The sequence below is a fragment of the Gorilla gorilla genome, chromosome 10 (assembly GCF_029281585.2).
Source record: "Gorilla gorilla gorilla isolate KB3781 chromosome 10, NHGRI_mGorGor1-v2.1_pri, whole genome shotgun sequence".
Classification (NCBI taxonomy): domain Eukaryota; kingdom Metazoa; phylum Chordata; class Mammalia; order Primates; family Hominidae; genus Gorilla; species Gorilla gorilla.
The window spans coordinates 112977810-112996261 of NC_073234.2; the positions used below are offsets into that span (position 1 = coordinate 112977810).

At 37.8% G+C, this 18452-nt stretch overlaps 2 long non-coding RNA genes and 1 other non-coding gene across 13 annotated transcripts in view; 2 read left to right on the top strand and 1 right to left on the bottom strand.

Annotated features, from left to right (window-relative positions):
• LOC109028983 (uncharacterized) overlaps positions 1-12445 on the bottom strand; it is a 43437-nt gene extending 30992 nt beyond the window's left edge. For all 5 annotated transcript variants that reach the window (XR_002008013.3, XR_002008014.3, XR_008670057.2 and 2 more), the window contains exons 1-3: positions 12315-12445; positions 8823-8975; positions 3708-3819 (exon numbers count right to left, since the gene is read on the bottom strand). This is a non-coding gene — a long non-coding RNA (uncharacterized lncRNA). The remainder of the gene's footprint in view (positions 1-3707; positions 3820-8822; positions 8976-12314) is intronic.
• The window catches only part of LOC109028982 (uncharacterized), a 102299-nt gene extending 88454 nt beyond the window's left edge, over positions 1-13845 (top strand). For 5 of the 7 annotated variants that reach the window (XR_008670063.2, XR_008670062.2, XR_008670060.2 and 2 more), the window contains 3 exons: positions 9356-9517; positions 9616-9863; positions 12972-13113. This is a non-coding gene — a long non-coding RNA (uncharacterized lncRNA). Of the gene's footprint in view, positions 1-9355; positions 9518-9615; positions 9864-12971; positions 13114-13547 lie in introns of those variants that run through there. The other 2 variants (XR_010129394.1, XR_010129393.1) reach the window with 1 other exon arrangement.
• MIR135A (microRNA mir-135a) lies at positions 12622-12721 on the top strand. Its single transcript, NR_106210.1, has one exon. It is a non-coding gene; the product is annotated as a microRNA mir-135a (primary transcript).
• Positions 13846-18452: the final 4607 nt, after the last annotated feature.

Consider the following 18452-nt stretch of genomic DNA (forward strand, 5'->3'; position numbering starts at 1 on the left):
ATTCATGGTTCATTGTTTAAAAAAAAAAAAAAAAGACCAAGGTCTGTTTCATTTTCCACTAAACCTCCTTAGTCCTCTTGGTAATTGAATAACCAAGCCCTGCCTTTTGTGTGCCATCAATGGGCAATATAGAAAGGTAGATAAAGGAGAAAAAATAAAAATAAAAAAGAAAGAATATTCCATCTGTCTACCTGGTAGTGGCTCATAGAAGAAGCAAAAGGGAAATACTTACTTGCCTGCTAATTATTTTTCTGTTTAAAGGAGGAAAGGAATAGCATGAGGTGAAGGATAAATAGAGAATATTGATGTGGTAATAATGATCAAAACAGAACAAAGAAGAGTTGATGTAGGGGTTATTTCTCCATTGCTCTGGCCATTCCACTCTTCGCTGAATAAGTGTATTCTGTTTGGCTTTCAAGCTAGGGTTGTCATGCAAGAAGTGTACGTTAATTTCATATTTTCTCATAACTTTCTTTTGGGGATAAGCCTTTTGGTTTCTGCTGTTTATTATTTCAAAGGCATCTATATGCTAATATGTTTTATGCTTATTATTTTCATGTTTGTCCCTTAGGTTATGCTTCATATCACCCACGAGGGAGGATCATATCTCATAAAAACTTTCAAATTTGATTTTGAAAATTATTCAGAAAAATTTAAGCCGTGCTATCTGCCCACATAGGAAAGACTATGCTCTGGAGAGTCCTGTAATTTGCAGAAAATGGACCGAGATAACATTTGAGTTTCATGCTACCAAAATCCTCTTGAGAAGGACAGCTAGCTACCCAGAATATTTAACATTGTGACATTGAAATGTTGGATGAACGATTAAAATGAAGAATCTAGTCATAGATTGTAAGAAATCGCTAAATTATTACGTTTAGTTCAAAGAAGAGAAAGGAAAAGCTGTTTTCATTCCCCCCAGCCTCTGAGGTGTGTTACCTGCTTCGATTGCTGTAAATACTGTATTTTAATTGTATGTTATCCTTCCTTTGTGTCATTTCTAGAAAGTTAATTTTAATGATACTAATGACTGAAGCTGAGTTTGTGCATAGAGGAAGAATCAGATAAAATAGAAATCTCATATAATAAGCCAGCTTGATGTTTTCTTCCAGAACTTTTATTACAGAAATTTTTAAATAAAGTCGTAATCTATTTTGAAAGCAGGTTGGTATTTAAAAAGTGAAATAAAATTAGCCAATTAACCTGACATAAAATATTTCTTCAGGCATTGTCTTTTAAAGAAATCAAGGCTTAAAAATGGATTCCTTGACATGAATTCCTAGGATTCCTAGTTTACCTTGGAGGGCATTTATCATTTCTCCCTTGATTGGGAATTGGACTCCTTTAGTTCCAAAGCCCTTCAAGGGTACAAATAAAGGGCATCATTTCACCCTCTACTGTGTCATTCCCTGCCCTGCTCTGTTCTTAAGCAAGGAGTCAGCAACACTGAGGAATTTGTACTCCAGGTTTAAGTTCGTTTTGTGTACCGGCCTCCTCTTTACTCATTCCTCTACCTTTCAGTAGCTGCACCTAAATCCCTTTCTATTTTGTTGTTGTTGTTGCTGTTAAATGCTTTCACTTTTAGACCACAGCAGTGACTTTATTCTGTAAGAAATGCAACCCAGCTACTGGTATTTCTCCTCTTGGTTCATTTTAGTGCCTCTTGAGCTACAAGACAGCTTTGTTAGTAGAAGAGTTTGCTCTCAGAGTTGGAAGAAAGGTCTCCTGAAAGGAGTCCTGACAAGCAAACTAGGCTCTCCTCCAGACAGAAGAGGGTAAGAGTGAGCCTACAAAAGGCAGGTGAAGACAGGTACCTGGACAACATGTGCTAGGTCAGCCTACCAGCATTTCAACACTTATGGTCATCATCTCTCTGTAAATAAGAACTATTGCTGGGGATACATTTTGTGAATTTGTTAGGATAAATGATTGGTAAAATGTTATTTTACCAGTTGAGACATGACTGTATTTGGCACATTTTGTTAAAATAAAAGACCTATAATGGTTTATGTGCTAAACCCTGTGACCCATCATTTTTTTTATTTTTATTCTAATTATTTGCCTGTGATAATAACAAAATAGCGATCCATTTTACCTTTTAAAGTTGTGTTTGGAGAATAATTCATTGAACTAACACATTTGGCTTAATTGCAGCCCCAGCTGTGAAGAAATGGCCTTTTCTTGCTCATCTCAGAACATAATTCAAAGATAATTCAAATAGAAAAGAAATTTATGCACAGTTAGGCTCCAGAATTTGTGTGGTGCTGTTGAGCTGTGCAACCTGATTAAGCAGCCTGCTAGGAGTGTGCTACTCTCTTTTTGAACTAAGTTCCATGAGGGCAGGAAAGATGTCTATCAACAACTCTTAGCTCATAGCTCTAGAAGGTGGTTGCAGGTTGTGGACTTTTAGCAGGTGTGTTGTGGTCATGCCTCAGTCTAAATGAGCAGTGAACTTTGGCTTAACTCAACTTCAGAAATGCTGTGTGATCTTCAACAGTTGACACTCCTGGTCCTGTAATGCCCCTGAAGCATGATGAATAGTTTGAAGCTTTGAAATAATGTAGACTCAAATCAAATAAGCCTGGGTTTGAGTCCCAGCATCAATACCTACTAGTTTTCTGACCAAGTCCAATCTCTTCTAAGCCTCTCTAAGCCTCATTCCCAGCATGAATAATATTTAATTGAAAAAAAATCAAGTTTACTTAAGTTGACTGCAAGGACTAAATGAGATGATGTATTTGCATAGTATACACACATAGTAAATGCTCAACTAATGGTGATTTTTCTTTTCTTTCTCTTTTTTTTTTTTTTTTTCTGAGATGCAGTCTTGCTCTGTCACCCAGGCTGGGGTGCAGTGGCGTGATCTTAGTTCACTGCAACCTCCGCCTCCCGGGTTCAAGCGATTCTCCTGCCTCAGCCTCCCGATTAGCTGGGATTACAGGCATGTGCCATTATGCCCAGCTAATTTTGTATTTTGAGTAGAGACAGGGTTTTGCCATGTTGGTCACGCTGGTCTTGAACTCCCGACCTCAGGTGATCCATCTGCCTCAGCCTCCCAAAGTGCTGGGATTACAGGCATGAGCTACCGCGCCCAGCCAGTGGTGACTATTTCTATTATCATTATGACTTTTAATAGTAATAATACTTCTAGGATTGTTATTATTATCATTATTAATCGTATTAATGATTATGCAGAAGGTCCAAAATTTTTCCCTATGGATAACTTAAGTAGTAGAAATCAAAAGATGCATGCATCAGATACTTTTCTGCCAATAAAACAGGGCCTACAAAAATAAACGTGGACAATTTCAAGTTTTCAATGTGATTCACTGGAGACCTGTATATCATCACAAAGTTTCAGTAAACACTTTTAATTTAAAAAAAAAAGTCTTAAGATAACCCAAAAGGTGAAAATTTTGAAGATTCACAAAATGTTATTACTCGTATCTAACCAATATCAATTATTCAGGTGAGATAGAAATAAAAAGTCAATTAAAAGCTAGATATTTCTACCCTCATTGCCAAGAATCTAGGTGTCTAGCTAATGATCTTGCTCTTTCCCTTTTTTGGGGTACTTGATATTATGAAATGTTTTGTTATTGGCTGCTTATATTGCTGGTAGTAGTGATTATGGAATACAATTTAAAATTATTAAATATTGTGAGGAATGGAATTGATCAGAATGAAGGCTTTCCATAAGAAAATACCTTGCTAGTTGAAAAGCTCCAGTGAGCTTCCAGGACATCTTCATGGGGCCGGCATGTGATATGAAAGCAGGCAGCTGGGTCTCAGGGCCATTGAAAAGTTATGGTCTTGCTGCTAAACAAGAGAAGAGTAAATAGGCTTGTATTTGTCTCTACAGCATATGGCATTGCACAGAAAGAAAAGTCAGATGTTAATTAAACCTTTGCAGGGTTGGAATGGGTCATCCCATTCTGTACTAAAAAGTCAGCTTTGACCTTTAATTGCATGTCCCCCCCAAAAGACCTGTAAACATATTTGCTAAAAGGTTCTTATTGCATCCAAGACTCCTTTCAAGTAAAAAGAAAAATATTTTTTCTTTGTATTTGGAAGAGCTCTAATGACAATACAGCCTTTATTGAAATAATATCTTGAGTGTATATTGATACCTTTCATTTAATGTTTACCTTTTCCCGTGGGTTTCCTTCTTTCACAAAGCCTTTCCTCCATGGAAATGCTGACAGTAAATTAACATCCATGCTTTGGTGTATTTTATGGTGTTTCATTTTAAATATTCACACTTGGATTAAAATCCAACATCATCTACGTTTCGCGTGTTTAGCATATAGTAGAGGCTAAATAAATAGCAGTTAAAAGAAAGTAATCTCACTAGAATTATAGCCACAATTTCCTAGGTTTCATTTCCATTCTGTCAGCCCTCCGTGAAGTTGGTATAATTTCCCTTCAAATGGGCGAGATTTGGAATTGTTCACAGTCACAAGTGAGAGAACAAAATAAGAGAGATTTTCATTTATAAGATTGCCTTTCTCTTATCTATTGGTCTTGCCTCCCAGACTGTCTGTCTGTCTCTGGAAAGCAAAGTCAATAAAAATGATTAGAGTTGACATCTCACAAATGTACACCCTTAAACCATGAAGCAGTAATGCTGTGCAGGAAATATTTTTCTGACCTTTTCAAATTGCATCCAACTGTCTCGGGAATTTCTCAGTGACTAGAGGTAATAAGGTTCAATCCATTTTACCGGCTGGCTTCAAATTTAGTTCCTCCGAAGCTCTAACTTATCTATTCTTTGCATCTTGGTCCCAGCATCCATTCGGCACAGAAACCCATGCATCTAATCTTTCTTCCCCCTTCTCAGGTTCTTGCTAAAGGATCACACTGTGGAATCTACAACCATGACAACTTTCCACTTACTGCTCGCTTGAAAAACAAAATATTAGTACAAGAAGATTAGTGGATCTGTTGTCTTTGAGAAGCCCTGGTTGAACTTAATTAGCTTTCAAATTTCATCCCATCTTACGTCTCAGTTTTTACCTATGTGATTTATGCCTCAGTAATCTTCATTCTGTAAAACTTTTTCAACTTAACCAAACCATGGGCATTCTCTCGAATATTAAAGAGGCAAAAATATGTGAATTTCTTTTATGTTAAATTAATTTTGCTTTTTCTTCTGTGAGTCCAAATGCAGCAGACATACTCCCCTAGAAAGGAAGGGAGTCAGCCAAGTGTGACGTGTTAAAAGGCAGCTGGGCGGCCTCTTCACCGTGTTCCCTGAAGGAGAACAGAAAACAGAAGCTGGGGACACATTTCTTAACCTCATGAAAGTGTTGGATGTCAGGAAGCCTTGACAAGAAATTAAAAAGCTTGTCTTACTTTTTATATTTAGAGCATCTCCATGTTGACTGTGATTCTGGGGAGATATCAGTGTTTCCTCATTTGTAGGACACACCAAATTCAATAGCATTCTCTGCTGTGTTGTTCCCAACCATTGCCTCTGTACTGACTTCTGCAGAGGAGATTAGAATCTTGGCTGGAATTTCCTGTGGTCAGTGGAGCTTGGAGCCTCTTTCTGGCTTGGAAGGCATGTTCATGGGCAAACAGCCACCAGGAGGAAAAAGTCTTTTTGAAGTTACCCTTTTAAGAGTCTGCATTTTCTTGTACACTAATTATCAAGTTTGATCGTCATAAGATACTTGACTTTATAAAAATGAGATTATTTCAGACAACCCTATTTAGAAAATAGACTTGGGAAAAAGGAGGTGAAAAGCAGACATTTTAATATTTACAACACTCTATTTTTTTTTCCTGAAGAAACTGTATATTCATGCCAAAGTTCATCTTCATAATACGGCTTGTCTTTTTCACTTAAAACAAGGTGCTTAACGTTTTTGGTCAAAGTTAAAATACAATACACCAAGTTATGTATAAAAATAAGCTGCTATTTCATCATTTTATCTGTCTTGATAATAGAATCACAGTCCTGATGTTCTTTTATGACTTGGGTGTTGTTAGATGGCATTTTGTTTAGGAAAGATGGAGTATTTTGGCAGTTTTGCAAATCAGATTTACTTGATATTTGCAATGCAACTTAATGTTTTTATCACTAGTCAAGGAAGAGTGAAGACTTTCAGGTGCAGTAATTAAAGCTGTCTGTTTCTTGAGTGGAGTTGCAGTACACCTGAGAGGTTGTTAATTCAGCTGTGTGTATGTCTGCACGTATGTGTGCAGCCATGTGTGAGGTGTGCATACTAACTTAAAATCGGGATTGGAAGGCAACAACTCTGAAAACAAATAGAGTCTATTTTCTCCCTGTGGATGCCACCTCTTAATAAATTGGAGACTTAGCTATACCTATGAAACCCTTTCAGAACACAGAATGGCTTAGCTGATTGCTCTAATTATTACACGTTTAGTGCCTCCTCTTTCTCATTTCTGAGATATATCGTCTTTGCTTCAGAACCTGGAGGTAAAACAAAGTCCATGTTTAGACTTCCCATTGCAAGCATAAAGTGATTTGAATCTGGTAGAAGAACAAAGTGAAGTGATGCTGGGGGTCACTTTGTACTGGGGTTGTTTTGCTTTGCTGGGTGTGCTTAGAGTTTGGAAGGTGGCTGTGGAATGAATCAGGTAGAGAGGCACAAAGGGAATAGGTCACCTAATTAACAGTGCCAGTAATAATAATGGCTGATTCTTACTGGACAACTACTACTTACCGGATGTATCACAGATAACTCATACAACCTCACTTAATCTTTACAGGAGCCCAATAAGACAGGCACAACTATCTTCGACTTATAGGGAGAAAAAGTGAAGCTTAGAGAGGGAGATTGTATAAAAAAATTATTTTTACATGGAAAGGAATGAAACAATCTATTCGTTGCAATCGTTGGTGTTTTTATTTTTCCTCCTCTACCTTTTCCTTCTCCTTTCTACCCTCTTCCTTCATCACCTCCTCCTCTTTCTTCTTACTTAGCTTCTCCTTCTCTTTATTTTTCTTTTCTCAAACACAGAATGAAATGTGGCCAGGTTGTTAAAGCAGTGTCCCATTGGGTCTTGGTCAACAAGTACAGCTTGTCCTCCTTCGTCATGGAGTTGCTCTTAGTAGAGCTACTTATTTAATTATTTTGAAAGTTTGATAAGGGCTAAGAGTTCTGGCCGATGGCTTATTTATCATCACATACTTTTCATTAACTTAAAAGACGAACACAGGTGGCAGAGTATGGTGATTATATGCTGTCCCTCATAAGCTCACATTCAAATCTGCCTTCTATCTTTTGTCTGTGTTAATGATTGTTCAGGGTTAAAAGGCAGAAAGAATGAATTGAGGATAGCAGATGTCCAAAGATATTTTTGTGAGTAACTCAGTAAAACCTGTTTCTATAAAAAGAATGTGTTACTGTATCAGGATATCTAGGAAATTAAATTTTTTTCAAATATACAGCTGAGTTTTTTTTTCTTCTGTTTCCCTCACACATCAATATTACAAACATAAATTCCTGATTGCTAGAGCAGGCTTGTTTTTGTGATGTTAGCTCAATGGAGATATTGATGCCCTGGGATTCAATTTCACTCTTATAGTGATGCCTAATATACTTCAATTTGTGTCTCAGGGAAGGGGCTTGGTTATTTATTCTGGGTAAACTGGGCTTTTTGTGTTGCCACAGCATCACTTAGACTCCTGATACTGAGGCCAGCAACCTGATGGGGCCTCATTTGTTCCCAGGCGTAACAGAAGAATAGAAAATGGATTCAAATCTAAGCAGAGTAGTAGAATCTCAAAAGCTCTGTCACCAACACTCACTGCAAATATACTCTTCCTAGAGGGAATGTTCTGAAAATTTGGTCTGCATCTCACTTGTGATAAATATCCCCTTTAAAAAAATTCACACAGAACGATACAAGAAAGGCAGCATGGTTTTAGATGCAAATATGATTTCGAGGTTTCTCTCTCTCTCTCTCTGATATACATTGGGTCTGGGGTCTTTTGAATATGCATGTGATCTCAGTTTAGGGTTCATGAATGACTTTGTGTTTTGCATAAGGCCCTTTTGATTTCCACTCTTACTGTTATAGGAAATAAACTCAAAATTGTATAAACAGACTAATTGTTCTGAAACTATCTGCCACGCAGAGTTCATCTTCAACACTTTGCTTTCTATTATTGCCAAAGGAAGGGAAATGACAGCATTGGCTTTAAATCTGTAAATTTAGTAGTGGGGCACCAGCCTGTGCTTCTGTGATGTACTGGTAATCTCCACTTACTGTCAGGGCTGCAGCAGTATTTATTTTTCCTTAATTGGAACCCCACTGATATCCTGTGGGATTCCTCCCAACCCTCCCCTTGGCAAGGCAATATATCCATATAGACCTAGATCATAAACGCCATGGTCTATTGTAATATTATAGTCAGGAATATCAACACTGGGATCAAAATTAAACCAACCTCCAGTTTCTAGACTGCCTTTAGATATTATTAGGAACTCAGGACTTTTCTCAGTGTTTATCTTTGAAGTTACAGAAATGTCTGCAGAAGCTCAAATTGAATATGCTTTATCACAGTGTTTCCTCCTCTGTTTTAATTCTTCATTTTCATTGCTTCTAGAAGTGTGGGGATGACTGATTACATTGCAAACTATTACGCATAATGAACAAGTAAACAACAAACACGAGTGGTATGGGCACTCTATATAGAAATGTTATTTTAAAAATACCTTCATCCTTTCTAGGTGAACAAATATAATAAGATGCCTGGAAAGCCTTAATTTTATCAAAATTAAATTCATTAAAATTAAGTAATTCCTTTTTATCTTAACTTTCGGTGTCAAAACAGGATTTGTTACCTTGGACATCAGAGAGCCACTTCGTTGTCTTTATTTATGGTTTCAGCATTTGCTTTTCCCATGTGCTATTTTCATTTTTGTCATTGAAGTTCATGAAGACTTAATAATTATCCCTCTAATTTTCCAGAAAAAAAAGTTGATTTATTGAACTGACTGCACAAAAAGAAGAAGAAGAAGAAGATCAATCTGACATTGTAGGTTAATAGTAGGGAACAAAACACGTTCATAATTAGAAGAGAAAAGGACTTTCCTTGTTCATTCCAGTTTATAATAAAAAGCCCCTCGCTAAAGTGTCTTAGAAAATAATGCATTCAGACTGAGTCGAATTACCGCCTAGCAGATTCTATTTATCTGTAGCTTAAAAAGCAGCTGCGTTTTTGTAAAAAGCAATGAATGTGGCAGTCCTACTTAAAGGTAGAAGAAAAAGAACACCCCTTGTTTTGTAATAAGGGGATTTCCAATTTAAAAGAGAGAGCAAGACTGTTGTGTGAAGTAGGGTTATTACATTCACTGTATTCTATCTCACCCACCAGGAGGCTAATAATGAAGGGGCCGGGAAGGAGGCCAGTGCTACCAGGGTTATCTCACAACCTCAGATGCTGGATAAGTCGACGGAGGCAGAATCGCTTTGGGATGACATTCAGAAAGGCTGGAGTGATTACTTGCAAGAGAAAAGCCTACCTATTCTTTCCAAGGTAAACAGTTCATTTCATCTGTCAGTGGCATGTTTCAGCATACAAATATGTTTATATAAAGATATCTATAAAGTTTTCCTTTTAAAAAATCATTTTAGGTGCAGGAATATTCCCCTGACCTCATCCAGTGGTCCAGTAATGAATTACTGGAGACCTGCCTTAGACAAAGAATGCACTCGGAGCCCCAACACACCTAAAGCCACGCTTTGAAGGATCTGCCAAGCTCACTTTTAATCATGAGAAAGAAATTACCCACACGGAGTCAGCAGAAAATGAGAAAGTAGAGCTCGTGCTGTGAATAATTCCAGCAAGTGCCAAGGGGCTAGTTGAGGAATGGCTTCATGAGGTGAATATCTTTAGCTTGTACTTAGGGTTTGGTTAGCGTATAATCATTTTCTCTTTTAGGAGCAATGACTATCATACGTGTATTTCCTAACTAAAGAGTGCTCAGAGCATTTGTCAGGTTGTTGACAGATTTAATATCAGTATTGCCCATGTTGTTATTTACTATGACTAATTTTACGTTTGTAAATATGCAAAAATCAATTTAGGCGGAAAGGCTCTGCTCCGAGCCAATGACTGCTACTAGCTGTATGTATTTGTGTGTATTGCTGTGAGCGCACGTCCAGTAATTTATGTCTCTGTGTCTGTATGTGCCCTTGTTCTGTCTTCTCTCTGTTGTGAACGCAGGTTGGGAGAATTAGCCAACCATTGGGTTCTCAGATGTGGTCCCAGGCTTTCATTTGATTTTTGGAACGGGAAAAAAAGAACATGTCACATCATGATTAATGGTGAATCTGAATTTTCAATTCACATGAAAGGAGGAAGGGGAGGGGATATGAGTCAAGTGACAAGACTAACCTTTTCCCTTTGGGACGAGCATGATTCAAATTAAACATCACTTTCAGTGTGAAATTAGTTTGAAGGTTTTTTTTTTTTTTTTTTTGGTGCCTGGTTTAACTCCTTGGTGGCTGCTCATTCAGAGAGGATTTCTTCCATCCCAGCTCCGTGCCCAGGTCTACTCCCAGTAGCCCACAGTTCCTCCTCCTTTGTTTTATTTTTCTAAAGATCAGGTCCAGGAAATGAATATTTTACCATTTCAAAATCTTCACTCCTCACAAGATAAGATTCTCCCTGAAATGTGCGTCCCAAACTAATGTTTTAATACATTAAATCAATCAATCTGTTAATCAATAATAACATTCTTCTTTTTTTAAAGATAATTTTGCCAGGGAGGAGGGAGAAAGGAAGCAAGGGATCCTTTTGAAAGGCATTTTGAGTGCCCTCCACTTGGTGCCAGTTTTTGCTGGCTGAGTGCACCACAGAGGAAGAACAGCAACAAAACTCCCAAGTTCTCTCCTGAGTCTCTAGTTTCCCACATAACAGTCACAGGATTGCCATGCCAACCTTCAGCAATGTTGGCTTTCAGCAAGCATGTGCCTCAACACTTTAAAACTGCCCTTCAGTACTGATCCAAAGGATGCAGGTCCAAACTTGTAGAAAGAACTCGCTACCTGAGCAAATGCAAGGCTGCCTTCCCATGTATCCACATTCTTGATGCTACCATTTAAGCATCAGCAGATTTGATATGTGATTGACTCTGTTTCTGGAGTTTGGTGGCTGGTGGAGAAAGGGAAAGTGTTGAGCTGGCTAAGAAACAGTGTATTCTTCTGGTGTATTTTCAAAGGGAAAATGGTAGGGCTCTTGAACCCCTTTCCTAATGGAAGGAGAGATGTGGTAGAGGAGCGGTGGGGGTTGGGAGGGTAGCTGGTGGGGAGAGCTGAGCCAGCTGGGGGAGGAGGTAGAGGTGGAGTTTGGGAGGTAGAAGGTGGAGGCAGATGAGCAGCTGTGTTTATTTTAAAACATATCATTTAACCCTCACCTAAAAACAAATTGGAGAGGTTTGGGAGTGCATTAATCTGGACCCAATTAGCATGTCTTTCTCCTTCAAAAGTGCAACCTGATATTAATGAATATAAACTAGAGTTTCAGATGCAGTGCTTAAATCATTTGCATGTTTTCTGCATGATAATTGAATTTATGTATGCACTTCCTTTCATTTAACTATTTCCAGTCTCTTCCCTGTGATTCACATAAACCAGGATGTCATGGTAGTCACCTCTAGATGGAAATAGCTTGCCTAGCCTTTACTCCTAAGGAGGAACTCAAGTTCTTGTTTCTTTTATTTGAATTTGAATAATGCATTTTTAAAAAATAAAGCAGACGGCAGTGCTTAATAGTCTGGAATGCTGTTTCGGGAGTTGGTAGATAGGCACCTCAAGTTTATTTTTTAAAGTCCAGATAAAACCATTGGGATTTATGGTATTGAGTTTTCAGTGGTACAGAGAATTGGGTTTCAGCATGGCCACTTATAAGTGTTTTAATAATACCAAGAGCAATGTCACTTTAATGCAGCATGAAGAATGTTCTTGGTCTTTGGACTTGAGTTATTTAGATCACTGAGAGATTTCAGTGCATAGTATTGTTTCTGGCATCGTTCTCACTTTTGTAGATGGGGTGGGGGATGCATCTCTATAAAAGGCTGTAGGTGAGCAGTTACAACTTAGTATGCTATACTTTTTTATTTCCTTTTTGTTATTTAGGTGTAGAGAAAGCTTAACGCTTACATAGTCAAACAGGTACTAAGATCCCGACTCCCCACCTGACCCAAAATGAAAAGTCTAAAAGCCAGCATGGGTATGTAAGAAAGCTTTCTGGGGAAAAGTTGGAGCAAGAGGCTTGAAATAATTCCTCTGGTTTCAGTTTGCATCAGTGATTTGTCTGTCTTCTGTCTTACCGTACGTGTTTCCAAGTTCAATGTCGAAGTGATGAGCATTTCTCCAGGAATTCTCCCCAGTGTCCTTTGTTTTTGGTGAATTCAATGGCTGAATGTTGCTGAGTGTCTCTTGGTCTTGTTTCCCGGTCCTTGTAGCTAAGAATGTCGTGGAAGGATAAAATCTTGTTAATTTGTGATGTCACAATTCAAGTGTGCTTCCTGTCACTTATGTGTAGTTTAAAATGTTCTTTAATGTAGCATGAAATGATTGGTTAGCTTTGAAATGGTTGTGAAGTCATGTGAAGAAAATAAGTTTTGCATCCGACCAAGATAAATTCACTCTAGTGCTTTATGGCTTTTTATTCCTATGTGATAGTAATAAAGTCTCATGTAGGGATGGAAGCCATGAAATACATTGTGAAAAATCATCAACTAAGAAGGGGCCATCAGTATAGAGAACGTTAGCCTGTGGAGCTGTGAATGTGATGGAGACAAGATTTAGTGTATAGCTCTGCTACCTGCCTGGTGTTCCTTTGAGTTTCTTTATCCTTAGATTTGACAGCTGAGAAATCTAGGTGGATTCATATTCGTAATCATTGATTAACATGCACATTTGGGTTTGCACATTTTTGTTTATCATACATTTTTCTCCGTTTTCTATTAATGAACATGCTCTAGGGGAACTATTAATAGCCCGCCAGTCGGGTAGGCAGCATTCAATCCTTCTATGCCTTCTTTCGCCACCTGTTGAGGTCTTTCTTCTGCAACAAAGAAGAAATAGACAAATCAGACTTGCCCTCTTGGAAATGTGGTCCAGATTTCTCTACTCCCAAGCTCCAAAAACGGTATACATTGGATGGGCTAGGTCAACTCCTCCTGAGAGCCATAAATCCGCCAAGAGTTGTTTTCCATGTAAGGGTGTGGTACAATGGGGAATACCTGATGTTGGAGAAAAGCAGGAGGACTTTAGAGTGGAGTTGCATTCTAATCTCTCTGCCACTTCAACTATGTGACCTGGGGCAAATGATATAAACTCTATAAGCCTCTTTCCTTATCTTTAAAATGAAGAGAAGTAATACCTACCTTGTAGGGCTGTTGTGAGGATTAAATGAAGTAATGCATACAGTGCCTAACAAAGTATTTAACCTCATAGTTTTTAAAAGCTCATGAAATATTAGTTTTTCTTCCTTCCCCTCTCTCTATTTTCTCTCCTGTTCCCTTTTCTCTCCCTCCTCTGCCCTCTCCTTCCTTCAGATGTTAGTCTAAAACAGCACCTTGGATCTAAGCAGCACCTTTGAGAAAGAAAAGACTGCTTCAAGAATGTCTAGTTGCACCTCCTTTCCGTATGTGGCCTAAATGCCTAGGTTGGATCAATAGTTTAATTTTTTTATTGAACTGTTTAATATTGACTATGGACTTACATTCACTTTTACTGTTTTCTGTATATTTATTTTTGCTTGAAGTGTTTTAATATTGACTATTTACCTCTGCTCATTTTTATTGATTTTCTGTATTTTTTCAATGAAAATTATAATAAAAATTATTTTCGTTATCTTTTGTCTATTTCCTTTACACAATGGGATTTTAGCCTGTGTCTAGGCTGCTCCAGTTAGAAAAATGATGCTTTTTTCTTAAAAACCACCCACTGTTAGTACCAAAAGAACTATATCCCCTCTCTACTCTCCACTCCCACATTTTGTTTGCATATCAATGTGTTGGGGGACATTTATCAATCTAGTTGTAACTGTGATGCTCATTTATGTTTTAAATATATAAACGTTAGAATTTGACTTTATCACTAAAGCCTAGGAATAATTGTCAATAAAGGAAAGGACTTTGCAAGTAACAGAAACTTTTTTAAAATTATAGAATAATGTAAGTGTATTGCTATAAAAATAGAATGTAGTGAAAATCAGTGACACCACATTTGTATCCAGAGTTTTTATCATCATCAAATTTGTTCTTTAAAACTCACACTTACCCTTGTAACCCCAGGTCCTAGAAATACCCCTGATAGTAGGGCATTAGTTATTTGTGAACAAATGAATGGGAAAAGAGGGGAGAAAGATGATGTGAGAGGGAGAGAGGAAGGGGGAGCCAGGAGGAGAATAAAGAAGCAAAAGGCCATATCATCGTAGGAAATATATTGTATATTTAGGAAAGCAGGGCAGACATGTGCATGCATGGGCGTGCACGCACACACACACACACGCACGCACATGAAGGCCTACTGCAAGAATGAGGAGTTTAAGTTTGGAGTAGATATTACTACACCACTCAAGATAAAATGTAATATGAGTGGCATAGAAAAAATTACTATAGGGACCTCATGTAAAGAAAGTTTTCTAGAATCAGGGAAAGATTAATGTCAGGATATAGACAATCAAATTTCCATAGGCAAGAGTCAAGGATTGAAAATTAATGTGTCAAGGAATTCATGAAAAGCTTAAGTGAGTGGTTCTTGGGAATTTTTCCAACACACAAAGTATTCTACCCTGGAGAATATATTTACTTCTAAATATCTTCACAAGTACCATTTGAAGCAGATAGTAGGTTTTAATGGACACACTTACTTAGATTAATTAATTACTGCTGAGTCTCAGTGGGCTGCAATCAGCTATTACCCATATGGGATGAGATAAGTCTAAGCTTCCAGCATGCTGGTGATTTCAGGAATGGCCATGTATTTGCCTACTTTCCCCTTTCCTGTACTCTTGTGTGGTTCTATCTGAATTCCAATACTTGCTTCATCTCTGAGGCAACTTGTGCAAAAGTGATTGTCTCCAAGAAGGGCTCAGCAGCTCCCAAAGCTCTGGATATTGACTCTGTCACCGGATTCTGACATTTTAAAAAGTATTGGCTGGCAATAAATCTCACAGGGTATTCCTATGTAAAGTGCATATAAATATGTTGGTGAGTGGAGCAGAATTCTGCAATGAAAGGTGATCTCCCTCAGCAAGTGAATGAGTAAATCTCTCAATCTTGCCACTGGCCTTGGCACAAGCAGGAGACAAGCATGAGGAAAGAATGAGAGTGTGGCAAGATCACAGAGCCATCTTTCTCATGTTGCTTAACTCTATGCCCTCATCAGAAATTTCTCTTCATCAGAGGTCTCACCAACAACATTGTCTTAGTCATTGGAGGACAATATTCATGGGATCTGGGTTTGGGCAGCTTAAGAAAAAAACCATACGTCATCCTACATATTCAAATCCCAAAATGGTGCTATGGAGTTGGTAGGCCTCCTAAGAAGGTGAAATAGAGAGTTTGGAAATCTTATCTCATTATTTGAGTAGTAACAGGCACACTGAACCCATCATTCGAACCGCAGAGCCTGATCTTTTTCATCACAATTTGGACCTCACCAAGTAGACATGTACACTGTGTGTCTCAGGTGCAAATGAGCTCATACTGGCACACACCCTTCCTCTTGCCCACCTTTATCAGCAAAGTCACCCACATCTGCACGTGAGACATGACTGAGGAAGAAATAGAACCTGCAGCTTGGGATCAGGGTGGGGTCTACCAGGAGAGCAGAACCCAAAACCTCAGTGAACACCAAGTAATGTGACCCTCTTGGTCATGAGCCTCAGGTTTTCTGCTTCTAAACCAATTCCTGGAATCATATCTCTGCAGGGTAGCTACTCCAGAAAGGGTTTCCCCAGACCCGGTTTTTATAGGTTAGACTATTCTTGGATTTGAAACACTGATGTCCAAAAGGTGGAGTGGGATGGGGTTTGAGGAAAATCTCTCTTGATTCTATTAGATGGCCCTTCTTACAACCTTCCATAAAAGAGACTCTGAAACATATGATAATTCAGAGATGGAAGTCAGTGATACCAGGCCTTTTTACCTTTTTCTTCACCTTTATTCCTTATCAAGAAGAATGCAAAATAAATCGGTTGGTTCAAGGTAATAAGGTTTGCCCTTTTAGTTCATTGTTTCATTCCATTAGCTTTTTTTCTCTTTCATCTGTTTAACTGGACATTAAAAAATCTTTTTTTAATGATAAACATTCTGAGAGTATGTTTTAGCAGGGAATACATAAGCAATTTATTGGTAGTCCAAAATTAGGTTACACAATGAGGGCTCAATAAATGTTGATGACTTAATTGCTTGCTTAATTAAGCTCGAAGTTCTTATAGTGACCCCCAAGGCTCACATGGTCTGCATTCACCCCATGTTTCTGACCTCATCTCTTACCACTCTCCCCATTGCTGACTTTAGGGTATTTCATAAATACACCAAGTGTACTTCTACTTCAGAGCCTTTGAAATTGTTTCCTTGACCTAGAATACCCTTCCTGGATATTTACATGTCCACTAGCTCACTGACTCAAATCTCTGCTCCAAAATCTCTGATCAATGAGCCTTGCCCTGACTGTGACTATAAAATCACAAGTCTCCTCCTCTTCCAGACTCCTACCACCTTGCTTTTTTTCCATAGTACTTTTCGTCATCAGATACACGACATATTTACCTGTTTCTTTATTTGTTTATAGTCTTACCTCCCTAGCTCCGGGGGGCTGGAAGAGAAATCTTCCTCTTTATTTGCTACTTTGTCCCCAGAGCCTAGAATTATGTCTGCACATAGTAGACATTCAAATATTTGTTAAAAGAAGTAATACATATATGGTACTTCCTGGCATTATTGTGTCAAGACACCACCATTATATGTCATGACAACAAAGAATCATTTACATTTCTCACCGAATTCACCATGCTTCAACCATTAACTTCTTGTGAGACACATAGTTTTGCTTTTCTAGTTTTCCCTCTTATAAATAATGCAGAGATGGATCTTTCTTTGCCCATCAACTTTTATCTCTATTTTTCCTTAGAATAAATTCTTAGTAGTGAAGTTAACAATTTAGAAATTAATGAGCATTTTGTGGCTCTTTATAACTATTATCAAATTGTTTTCCAGGAATGTTGTACCAATCTACACTCCTAGCAGAAGTAAATGTCAGAAAATTTTTGTTTACCTTCTTTTCTTTATCAGTGTTATGCTGTTTTGCACAAAGTTAACCAGATTCCCTTGCTGTCTCCATTCCTGTTTTTTGTTCCCTCTGGGAGTGTCTGTCAAAATGTGCTGCTTCTATTTACTTTTTCAACTTTGATCTTAAATTTCTGGAATGAAAGCAATCATTTTAGAAATGGAAAGAAACCATAAATTATATATTTCAATCCCCCATTCTACATATGACGAGATGGAGTTCACACTGCTGACTACTAACAAGGCCAGGAGTGAGAGACACAGGACTTTGGTGACTCACGTCAGCACCTGAAAATATTTGAAAACCGTGAGTCACCAAATAGGAATCAAAGTACACCATGCTAACTCTTAAATACCAGTGTCTACCTGTTCCTTGTTAAAATTAAGGTCAAAATGTCCACAAGAGTATCTCTCGATGTTGAGAGATTAGCTCTGTTTGTGGTGTGTATGAAATAACTTTGAAGTTGCACTACCTGTTCTACTTACTATGTTAGCTTGTTCCAGAATCTTTTGTTTATCTAAGACTCTTGCACAATCTGGCTCCTTCATATTTGTCTTTTTTTGTGTGAATTTCATAAAATTATAAGGTAACCAAGAAATGAGCAGCATTTGTTAAATTTCTTTGAATAAAAGTAAAACAATCAGATAGTTGGTATTCCTACTAAAGAGAAAGGCCTTGGGCTTTTACAGAGCGATCAACAAATCGTCATTTGGAGACTTTGTGGAAATGGCGATTCACACCAGCATGTACATTTGTATAAGCCTTTGGAGACATCCACATCTATCTTCACAGATAAGCACATATAGTCTCCCATTTATCTGTAGAGAAATATACATTAATGAAGAACTTAGAATTATATGTTGCCTTTCCTTTGAAATCTTCAAGACTAGTCCTGTGGTTTTCTTCAACATTAAAAAAGCCTTAATAAGATGTTTTTCAGCTATGATGTTCTTACATTACTCATGAATTTAATTGTTAGAGGAATGCAATAGATCAAATGGTAGTTAATATCCATAGTAAAGAAGAACTGTTTATTCCCAGATTTTGAAGGATGAATCAGTTGAGCGTTTAAATAGGATACTGTGTTCTGATAAAAATTAGTAGTATATGAAAATATGTCTTAACTGGAGACTACTCTAAATGCAGGATGTCTGTAATTTCTA